This window comes from Phoenix dactylifera, unplaced genomic scaffold, assembly GCF_009389715.1.
Source record: "Phoenix dactylifera cultivar Barhee BC4 unplaced genomic scaffold, palm_55x_up_171113_PBpolish2nd_filt_p 000217F, whole genome shotgun sequence".
NCBI lineage: Eukaryota > Viridiplantae > Streptophyta > Magnoliopsida > Arecales > Arecaceae > Phoenix > Phoenix dactylifera.
The window spans coordinates 168,176-180,165 of record NW_024067727.1 but is presented as its reverse complement, the minus strand read 5'-3'; the positions used below and the strand labels follow the sequence as shown (position 1 = coordinate 180,165).

The 11,990-nt window shown below is 40.2% G+C and overlaps 1 pseudogene; it reads right to left on the bottom strand.

Moving 5' to 3' along the window:
- Positions 1 to 7,366: 7,366 nt before the first annotated feature.
- On the bottom strand, positions 7,367 to 9,641 carry LOC120105179 (annotated as a pseudogene).
- Between the last annotated feature and the right edge of the window lie 2,349 nt (positions 9,642 to 11,990).

Genomic DNA, 11,990 nt, shown 5'->3' with positions numbered 1-11,990 from the left:
GTTAGCAGCAAGATTTCGTTCAGCCACCAATGGCCTATGTGGAGACTTAGTCTCTGACCTACTTCGGCCAGAGGATCCAGATATGGTTAAAAGGATCATAGCTACCACAGCAATCACAATCTTGGAACAAAGATGAACTTTTTGTTTCAGTTTCAAGAGTTTCTATAGAAGAAAAAGACATCTCTTAAAATAGGAATTAACTGCACTAAGATCTTAGGACTTAACACACTACCAGCCAATAATGTCAGCCTAACGGTACTGCCTCATAATAATTTATTTATCTTACTTTTCCATTTATTGTTATTCCATACCGTCCTGAAAGGATTCCTAACTAATGAAATAGATGCACTGCCACTTTGTTCACTACAGGGGTCTGCTGCAGCCGAGACAGGGATTTTGTCATTTGCACATGTTTGTCTTCCTTCCCTTACATCACCTACAATTTTCACCTACGATTTTCTTTTCCTTCTGTTCCATTATTTTCATTTTTGCCTATATTTCTCCTACCATTTTTCAACTCTTTTCCCTCGTATATCTGTTCAAAATATCCTAAACAAGGTTTGCCATGCTAATACGTACCGATCATACCATGGATGGGAATGAAAAAGAAGTGTCATGAGCCTGTATACAGGATGTGTACCATACTGTTCTGAATGGGTAACTTGTCAATACGGTTCTCAATGCCGGTTTTGTGGACCTTAATCCTAAATTTTTCAGAACAATGGAGAATCAAATTTAAATCAGCATTCTGGTTCTTAGAAACTCTTTTCAAAAGAAACCTAGTTCCTCTCCTTCCTATGGTTCAAAATCCCCTCTTTCCACTTCTAAACATTAAAATTTGCTGTTTAAACCTATCAAATGTACAGCTTTGCAACAAACGTTCCAGCAAATATATATCACGTCAAGAAAATGAAATTCTAAATTTCAAACAGATCCTCTATCAAAATTTATTTCGCATAAAACAACAATTTTTCAAGCTTTTGCTTCAAGTATACACAAACATGAAACACAAAGTAAATATTTGGCCTCTTTATAACTATCTTTCTCCTTGAAGATTAAAACTTCTTATGCACACCATGCTTTCTCCTTTTCACTTCAATTGATATTTTAGATGAGCCCCACCAAGGACAGAGGGTAAATGACGAGTTCCCACTATCCTGAAATAATGTCCCATCTGATATCCTGAAGAACTGATTTCTCCATCCCTAAAACCTCTCGTGCATATACGACAATGGATCCCTTATTGACCAATATCTGAATAGATACAGGCATCTCTCTCTTTCTGTGTATACATACATATATGATATGATATGAACCAAGGTTGGAGGAACCGGTACAAGGCACCGTACCGGTTCTGCGGCGGGACGACTCGGCACAGGCCATGCCGGGCCTGTACTGAGAAGGCACGCTGCCGGAGCCGGAGAAGGAGCAGAGAAAGAGAGAGCGAGCGGGGGAGGGAGGGAGAATGAGAGGAGGCGGACCCCGGCGGAGAACGCGGCAGCAAAGGCTGCGGCCGGTTTTTCTGAAACAGGGGTCCAGCCGCGGCTAAAAAAAAATCGAAATTTTTAAGTAAAGTTGGCAAGCAGTCGGACACTTGTTTCGTTCGAAATAGAAAAACCAGCAGCGGCCTCAACTATCGTGGCCTCCACCTGCCCCCCGCAACTCTTTGTTGACGTCCGCCGCCTCTCCTTCTCCCTTCCTCCCCCGCTTGCTCTCTCTCTCTTCTTTTCCGGCTCCGACAGCGTGCTAATTTTACAACCCGAACCATATCGGTGAGCCACCAGTACAGCTCGGAACGGACGGAACCACCCACTTCGGGACAATTCCGCCATGTATGAAACACACACATGCATATAGGCTTTCTATTTTAGTTGTTGTCTCTTAATTTCACTCTCAATTAAATATCTCCCCATTCCCCCCCCCCCCTAAAAAAAAAAAAACAAAAACAAAACAACCAACACCAAAAAAGGTCCACCACTCAACTCTAATCCCCAGAGTATAACTTCCCAGCCATCTCTCTGCTCCCACCCCCTTAATGGATATCTTGCCTTTTTCCCTCTTTACCATTCAAACTCTGTAGCAATATCCTCAATTAGTACATCATCACCATTTGAAATTGGGGGAAAAATGTTTTGTACACACTCTTTACACACACCCCTTGCCTTTTATTCATCTTTACCATTCAATCTCTATAACAGTATCCTCAATGGACTTGGGGAAAAAAATATGGCATGAGGCTACTGTTCTTCCAGAATGGGTGGGAATTGGATCATTGTCTGTCCCTCATGTCTATTTTTTAGCATAAAGATCAGACATGATGAGAGCATCCAACCTTAAAAAAACAGAAAGCTTTATTATTCAATGATATCAGAAGGGTTCAAACATCACTTGTGTATAGTTTATAAAGGGAAAGATTGACTAACAAAGGCAGTCAGAAATACTCAATACGATATCATTCTTTGTCCACCAAATGGTATGTAGCATATAGCAAGAGAGGCAGCATCAATTAAATGCACAAACACGAGAACACTGTTGCATTTATTGGTTACCACATAATATTCATTAAAAAAAGAAGAGAATCTGAGAAAATTTTGATCAAGGCATATATTTCGAGCTCCCTCTCCTTCAGGTGGAGGAATGGAAGATGGTAGTATTCCAGGCCAGTGATTCTAGACTACAAGAATTAGCAAAATCCTAAATCTGAATTTCTGTAGCAAGGGGCCATATATGAATCTAAAAAACATACCAGCAACCTGATAATGTCTGGCTGTGCATTCTTTTGAAGGAGCTTGTTTGGATATTCCTATAGGATTGGGCTGAAAATTCTGAAGGATTCGTAGATTGGGCTGCCCCAATTAAGCATGGACCTGTATCAACCAAAATACCACCCAGCCCCAATCTTATGAGAAGAAAAAAAAAAGACCGCTCCATAGGTCTTTTTTTCTTCTTCCAGCAGCCCAAAGGCTAGGATCTAGGTTAGGTTTAGACATGCACTTTGAAAATACAAGCTAGATGAGCCAACAAGCCCGATTCCTACATGATTTTCAGCCCAATCCTGTACGAATATCCAAACAGGCTCTTAATGGGATAATTTTCCAAGAATGGAAAGAAATTAAAAAATTAAAAAGAAGAGACCAAAAAAAAGTTGGAAAGAAGAAAAAATAGCACATCCCAACTGTCTCGTGTCCCTTTATCATGCTAATGGTGTAGTAAAAAATGGTCAACCGGCCAAAACTCCACTGTATTGGATGTCTATCACTCATTACATCTACACTCATAATGGAGATAATGGACCAAACAAATGAGAAAAAATACAGCGCAAACAAAAAAAAACATATGCGGTCTTTTAACACACAAAAAATATGCAACATATTTAAACATTGAATCTTCAACCAAAATGGAACTTTAAGAGTGAGATTACATAATATACAATGCTCCAGAAGACCACCACCAATCTTGATAGCCCTATTTATCTCTCTATGATGGGATGTAACCCTATGAGTTTGATACATAAATATAAATAAAGATGAGGTACAAACATGAAGATCCAATAAAACTAATACAATCAAGAAGTAAAGTGGGTGGTCGAGATACGGCATATTAGAACATATGCAGTACGTAGGTGCCATATTGTAGGCACCTATGCAGTCGGTATGTCAAAGTATTTAAAATTAGACATAATGCATAAAGATACAAATAAGCTAAAAAGAAACAAATAAGAAATTTCAGAGGGAAAAGGAATACTGTATGCATGCTATTCCTTAGTTATTTGAGACCTTATTCTAGTATTACTATGTTGTATCAACCAAAAAATAACAATATATCCATCAACTATGCTCAAAATCGAATAAACTAAAGCCAATGAAAAAATAACAAAATTATCAAATGATAAGGACTGAAAATGAGCAACAAAAATGAATGTCATTACCTAACGAGGAAAACAAGATATGGTGATACATATTAATTTTCAAAAATACACCCGAAGAACAATATTCCTCTTAGGAAGGTGAAGCGACATTCCATCATCATCAGAATTTTGTTTGCTTGGCTTCTGGGGCCTATGCATGCATTTGATGGCTCACCATGCAGCCACATGAACTGTGCATGTTAGAATACTACCTACCCATGGAGGCCACATGCCAAGGCTCAAGGCAGCCAAAATGGGTTCCATGCTGGCTCATATCAGTAATGCTGGTGCATTTTGGACTGACATTGACCTAGCATGGACTGGAACACATGGTACAGGGGTATTATGATGATACCTTATTAGCACAATGTGGTGTTGTACTATTACAGACCAGTACGTCATGGTACCTCATTCCCTGGATACAATTATATTACATTATCCCTGCCCCTACCCCCACTCCCAGCCCCCAAAGAGACACAAGCAAAATAAAAATGATAATGAAAAATAAGAAGTTATGATAATGGATGCGGTATAACATTGTTGGCAACATTATTTGGGTTGTATGTTGCATGTACCAATCAGGCAATCTATGTTAACTCTACTTGAATGATGTAGCTAGGATCAATGTTACCAAATGCAAAGTTATCAAGATTAAACAATTGCACAAGTGCATCTAGGATTTGTTAAAGAACACTCTTATCAAATACAAAACCATCCAAACTGTGAGTTTAGTTGCTTTAAACTCATAAATCCATCAACTCAAACATAAACTGCCTATTAATCACCGATCAATCTGAGCAAGTTAATAATCAACATATATAAAGAAGACTGTACCATAAAGTTTGTTAAAAGTTAAGCATCTGTCATGGTCTCTGAACTCCTAACTGCTTACCAGAGTAAGCTTGTGCAGAAATTACCATTCAGGTTGTGATGGTCTGAAGGAAAAAACAACTTTGATACAATTTGGATTATCCTCTTTGTACTAGCCATTTATTACCAAATTGCTTCTTTAATTCAATAATGCTACAGCCAGTCCAGAACTGCTTGCATATTACCTGTAATCTCCCTGTTTGGCAATTCTAAACCAAGGGAATCCTTGGTTCAGATCCTCAAAAAATTTATAAAGATTAACTACCAAGGTGGTTACTTTGGTCATACTTAATGCCCTATACTTCTCCATGACTTCAGTCTACAGAGTAACCTGGCAATCCACAAATTCCTGACATCAGGCCCCTCTGCTTTCTGAATGTTTTCCAAATACCGTGCACATTTTAAACGGAAACTTTGATAGGTAAATGATATTGGTCCTTGTGGCTAATAAGCCAGTTAATTCTTTCTGAAGATGCACCCTATATCAGTTGCTGCACCAAGTACAAGATAATTCAAAGTTTTAGATAGAAAAAAAAAATTAAGGAACTCCTCCATATAATGATGATGCTAAGAGTAATACCCTTCAAGATGATTGAATTAATCCTTGACCTATATATGATCATTTGAATGTTGCTTGAATAACACCCTAAATCACCCTTGTCTACAGTAAATTGACCCACAGATATCGTGGCACAGGTCAATTAGCACCAATTGACAGCACTTTAAAGCATCTGCACTATCTGCAAAATAAAGATGAGAAAAAGGACAATTTTGCAATAACTAGACATGCAGGTAGCCAATGACACAAAATCGAAGAAACCCAAAAAAAACTTAAGTTGACTATAGTCAAAACATATATGCATATATTCATATATAAACATAATATTTAAGTATAATTTAAGGGATAAAATATTCAAAATTAACATAGTAATGAGACACAACTACAACTGGGATGGAATTGATGGACCTTTCTTAAGCAGCGGAATGCCAGCAGATTATCTGATCATAACCTTCATTTTTCTTAATGGCATTTTGGCCCCAACCAAAATCGTGAATTTTAACCTTTTAAGATCAAAATGGATTCTCATCTCTACCTCCAGAAAGCTTCATCACGAATAATGCTTTTAATAAGCAAAGCTTCACCTCTACCTGCAAGTCAATTATTAACCTCGAGTAATACTTATATAACCACCTCATTTACCTTTAATTGCTAGCACCTTCCTCGGTAATAGTTATCACCTTTCAAATGCTCATGATCTCTTGATACATTTATGTCTGCAACATTCCATAAGGTAGGAACACTTTTCCATTGTTTATCCATCAACTTAAGTAGTGGTCACTGACCTCTACTGTGTCTATCCTTCCATTCCATCATAAAAAATACTCTGCTTCTATTATCTCTGTTAAACTTTCAGTATATCCAACAGACTAACCATAAATGTACTTATTGTTTCAGAAAATAGCAACCATAAAATTTTTATGATGTTTCCAACTCGTGCCAAACTTTCCAAGAATTTGAAACTACCTAGTCAAATTTGACTTAGAAAAGGAAGTACTCATATAAGGAAATACTGTGAATCTGAATACTCCAAAAACATACAAATTCTTTAGAAGCTTAAGGCACAGCACTCAGCACTCAGCACTCTAACTATGGACATCACATATCAACAGTAGAGATGTAGGAAGGGAATGTGATAGTACAACAAAATGACCAAACATTGGAAAGAAGAGTTGCCATCTCATTATCAGATAATGTTAACAACAATTCTTGCATACTTAATGAAAAGCAAGTATCATAGATATAAATATGGGAAGTAAACATCAATATTAAAACATAAGGAAAAAACCAAAGAACAGCAAATTAACAAATGCTGCTGCGAACAACTTGAGCATAAAATTAAAAAAATGATAATAAATGAAAATTCTTCGATTTCCAAATTAAGCGACCTATCATATAAAGATTCTCAAAAAAAAAAAAAGAAGATTCTCCCAGCCATCCCTAGCAAGTAATCTCATATATCATTGTTATTCCAGTAAGCGGTATCAGAAGTTCAAACGATTAAAAGATTTTCATGGAAAAAAGCTCAGTTGCATGCATAAAGAATAGGGTTGAATCCGGATCAAATACCAATATATCCATATCCATATTTATTTTATTTGCCAAATACGGATACAAATATAGATATTAGCCAGATGCAAAAATTCATATCCATAATTGTTTTAATAGATACAGATATAAATCGAATACTGAAAGTATGGATATAAATATGAATATAAGTTGGATAATTAAACTTTATAGCAACAGAATCAAAGATATTACTAAGTGGATGGTAAATTAAGTTAATAGCATGTCAATGTGGTCATATAATTTCTTCAAAAATTCATGAGTGCTATATAAAATAAAATAGGATTACAAATAGAATCTGATATTCAGATACAAGTCGGGTAGTTGTCTATCCATATCCATATCCATTTTTCTTTAACGGATATATGTACAAATACGGATAATAGTCGCATGCTCAAATTTCTATCTATATTTGGATAGATTTGGATATGAAAACAGATATGATCAGATAATATCCGGTCCACTTTCACCCCTAATAAAGAATGCATTGAACATTGAGAATAAATTAATCTGATAAATGACAATTACATCGTGCTTTTAAAATTGCACGAAAAGGTTACAAAATGCGCTGGTTTGAAAGAAAGCACAAAATCAAAAAGCAAGATTACAAACAAGAGATGCATCAAAAATACAGATTTCAGTGACAAAGAAGACTTACATATCTAAAATGATAGCAACAACAGGTCCCTGCAAGCATCCTCTGCACATGTGTCCCATAGGCATGAAAATACTAAGTCTAAAACTTAAATAAGTTCTGACAACATGCTTGTCCAGGAATCATTGATCTCCTTCCTAGCTAAGGAACTCGGTAAGGTCCCATCTTACTCAGATGACAAATGCCGCCTCTTTGAATGCTCCACCTCCCGTGACCTGCTTCTTTGCCTTGATGATCGTCCTCTATCCCAGTTATCATCATGCTCCAATTCACGGTCCCTGTGCCTGTAGTGATCCCCATGACGGTCTCTGTCATCCCGATACCTATCCCTCTCCCTCTCTCTTTCCCTCTCCCTTTCCCTCTCTCTATCCCTGTCCCTCTCCCTTTCTCTCTCCCTCTCCCTCTCCCTGTCTCTCTCCCAGTCACGATCTCTCTCCCTACCCATTTCTCTTTCATCACGATGCCTCCTTTCTGACCACTCCTGCCCAGGACCCATATCCTTCTCCCTGTCATGCCTTCTATCTGAAGCCCCCGACCAATCCCGATCAGGACCCCTATCCTTCCCATTGGCTTCCTTCTCCATACTGCTGGTCTGAAGCAGCATCATCCCCATAACTTGACTGTTCTTCACCTCCCCATCCACCCATGCTGGGATCCGGCCACATCCCAACCCCACCAGCAGCCATCCCTCCCCTTCCGAAGAAGGCTGGGTTTCACATGAGGAGCCACAACTGGAGGAATGAAGGCATCAATCCTGGGAATGGAGATGCCGTTGGTCCTGCAGGAAACCCTCCATATGCGCCACCGATTCTCCCCATGGCTGCTCCATAACCAGTTGGATCGAAACCTTGACCAAGCATGGCACCAGGGTGTAGCACTGGAGGAGGTGGAGCGACCATCCCGCCATTTCCCATAATTCCTCTGCCGCCTACCGGCCCATCCTGTTCCTCATATTCCCCATCGGTCCTCGGTTTCCCATTCCACCCCTCCCCCAATTACCACCACCACCCCCCTCCCCCAATTACCACCAGATGGGGCTCCTCCCCCTCCTCTGCCCTTCTGAGCTAGTGCTGACGACTGGGCTGTCATCTGCTGATTCTTTACTTGAGCGTCGCCCATCCGACGAACAGTGCTCGGCGATGCAAATGCCACAACACAGGGCTTGCCGTTGAACACATGCCCATTCATCCCTTCCTTGCATGCTGCAGCAGCCATTGGATCATAGAAATCAGCCTGGCAGTACCCCTTCGACTTCCCACTCGCCTTCTCATCGAAGAACTTCACCTCCTTCACCTGCCCGTACTTGCTGAGCTCTGCCTCGAGATCAGCGTCCGTCGTCCACCAGTGAAGCTCCCCACGAAGAGAGTAGTCCCCCCAGCTCCTTCTCCTCCTCCATTAACGCCCCCTCCTCCCGCTGCCAGTCCTCCGCCTCCTCCCTGCCTCGCGTCACCTCCAAAGCCACTCCCTGGCCTTCGATAACCCTCGTTCCCATATCCAGAGCTCCCCGTTTGCCCCTGGATCCCGCCGGGTCGACCAGAAGACTGCCCTAACTCGGGCCTACTTCCAGCCGGGGGTGGCGCCGTGGGGCCGTGCCGCCACCGCCAATTCCCCGCCTCCCCTGAACCCTTGCTCATGAAAACCACCGGATCCATCCACTGGTCTCTCGATCTTCGGGTCGCCAGCGATTCCGGGGATCTGGACCTTCTCTGGCGCATTCCCGGACGGCGGGAGCGGCGCGGGCGGGAGGGCCGGCGCCGGCGCCGGCGCCGGGTTGCTCCTGTTGCCCTCCTCCCTCGGATACCCCCTGGGCTCGTCGCTCCGGTGGACGGAGTGGAGGAGGCCCTCCCCGACGTTGACGTCGTTGTACAGGTCGTCGTAGTCGTCCTCCCCGTAGAACTGCTCCTCGTCCTGAACAGCGGAGATCGCCTCGTTGCGGTGGAACCCGTCGCGGTCTCCGACGCCTCCGGCGAAGCCCTGCCCGCCGGGCTCCATGGCGAAAATCCTCGGCTACGGGTACGGTTAGGGTTTCGAAGAGGAATGGGGACGAAACCCTAGTCCCTTGGAAGGCTTCCAAGAAGGTACCAGGGCGGTAAGAGAAGGGGATCGGATTTCTTTTCGACACTAATTTGATCTTTATCATTCGCAGTGACGTGTCGCCATTGTCACGAGGTGTGGAGCGTGCTTCGGCTCACCATCTGGCGGCTTCCGACCGATCTGGACCGTCCGTTGGATGGATACCAAAATAGCTGTGCGCCGACGAGTTTCGCCGTTTTATCCTTGTGTGGGATCTGTTGTCTGGCGGCCAACACCAAGATTGCTGCCAGGGAATAGGATTTGACCGTCTTATTTGAATCAACTGGGACCCACACAAGACAAGACCGCCTTGGATTTTTTTTTTTTCCCTCCTTCCTGAAAGGGGTGCTTAACGCTGGATTAAAACAGAAAAACGAAGTTTTAAGTTACATCATACATACTACCATATTTACATCCAGACATATACAACCAACTTTGAAATCCCAACAATTTACAATACCAACCGTAAGCTTCAGAACCAGTGATGTAGATATTCCTCCTAGATAATATGAGTCACTTGCCATCTTAGAGTTTGATAATTGATACGATATGAGACTTGCACGGCTAATTTTGGGATGGTTGGCTCCAAATTATGGCAAAATGAGTGCCCGTTTAAAGGATTGTATTGGATTTTCTATAGGAATTGATTATATTAACATGCTCAACCCGTTTTCTTCTAAAGATCCATCCAAGTTTTCATCTCCATAGGTCTTTTTTTTCTTCCTACAGAATTTGAGCTGGAGAGATACTAGGTGATATGAGCCTTATTTAAATAGACTCTATAATCCATGTTCCTAAGAAAAATTTAGCCCAATTCTACTGAATTTCTCAAACATGCCCTAATTGTGTGAAAAAATTTCCTTCCACTTTGATCCCACCTACCACTAACAGGAGTTCCTACTTCATAAGATACTGGAAACAAGAGAATACGTAGCAACAATTCCATACATATGATGTATACTAGATTACTGCATTCTAAGAGTCATCACTTATTTCCTTGTCATCTTGCTTGTTGTATTTGTAAATTTTATCAATCAATATCTTTTTACTTAGCAAACAAAGTTCTTGTAATTATAAACAAATGAAGTTCTTGAGCAATTACGCAAGATGAATATCCAGGCAGCTATACTTTGGTCATCTCCTTCATTCTAAGATCAATATCGGAGTAGTAAACAAAGTTGAACATCTTAGTGAAGCTTTTTGAATTATGTTAAATTATGGTTGCGACAACCTCTTATGTTAAATTAATTGGTTGAAAACTTATTATGTTAAATTAATTAATTTCTTGTAAACAACATTGTAAGTTTTTTGGGACTCTATATAGCATAGTTACCAAGATAAATTTCATAAAATGTAAAATAAATTGAATAATCATCTGGACATTGAGAGATGAGAACTTAGTTTTCATTAGAGCAAGCTACCGATCAATGGATTTGGATTTACAATCAAGTGCTCAACTATGTAGTAAGAAATTATCATAGAAGTGTCTAACCTCTTGCAAATGGGCCCTTAGTAGAAATTAACTATCATTATTAAATTCTAATTTCAATTCATCTTTTAGAAATCCTTCATTGATTGACTGGATTCATACTTTACCAAATTGTGGCACTGAGTTCAATATCCTACTCCTCACCTCTCTTTGTTTTACATAGAAACGCCCTGGTCCCTCTATTGATCCATGCATGGAAAGGGTAAGGCACACGCAGAGAAGGGCTCGGGTTATATATCCGCATTTAAAGAAGAGAGGATGACACTGGGTTTAGAAGTGGAAGATATGCATTGCTGAAGGATAGGGAGTGATCAGGCATCTACACAGAGAAAAAGCCACTTTTTTTGTGTGAATAGTACTAACATTGCAGCATGAGAAAGAAAGAAAAAGAGGTCTTTCTTACAAAGAAATAGAAACCCACTCAAAATAAAAAATAAAAAAAAGCAAAAAGAAAAGAAAATAAGGACTCCACTCCTTGCCATGTCCAATCTCCAAGTGGTTGAAAAATCATGTCCATCTAGTATGTTCAAAAGTATAAAAGCCTTTTTTTTCACTAGATTTGAGGGCGTGGCTTGGTGGTTCTCATGATTCAGTGATCTAATAAGTAGGACAAGTTAACATGACCCAATTTTAATTCAAATAACATGGTTGTATCTTTGTTTATTTTATATTCCACATGACAAGTTCAGTAGTTTCTAGTGTCTATCTTGGAAGTGTTCTAATTCAATGGACTGTATCTCACTTATTGAACCATGAATTCAGAGCTTTTGTTAAATTTTTTGAAGAAAATAAAATATAATTAAATATTACATGGTTAAACATAGCCTCTCACTCTCTCTCCATCTAATGTTTTCCTCTCCAATCCTATCCC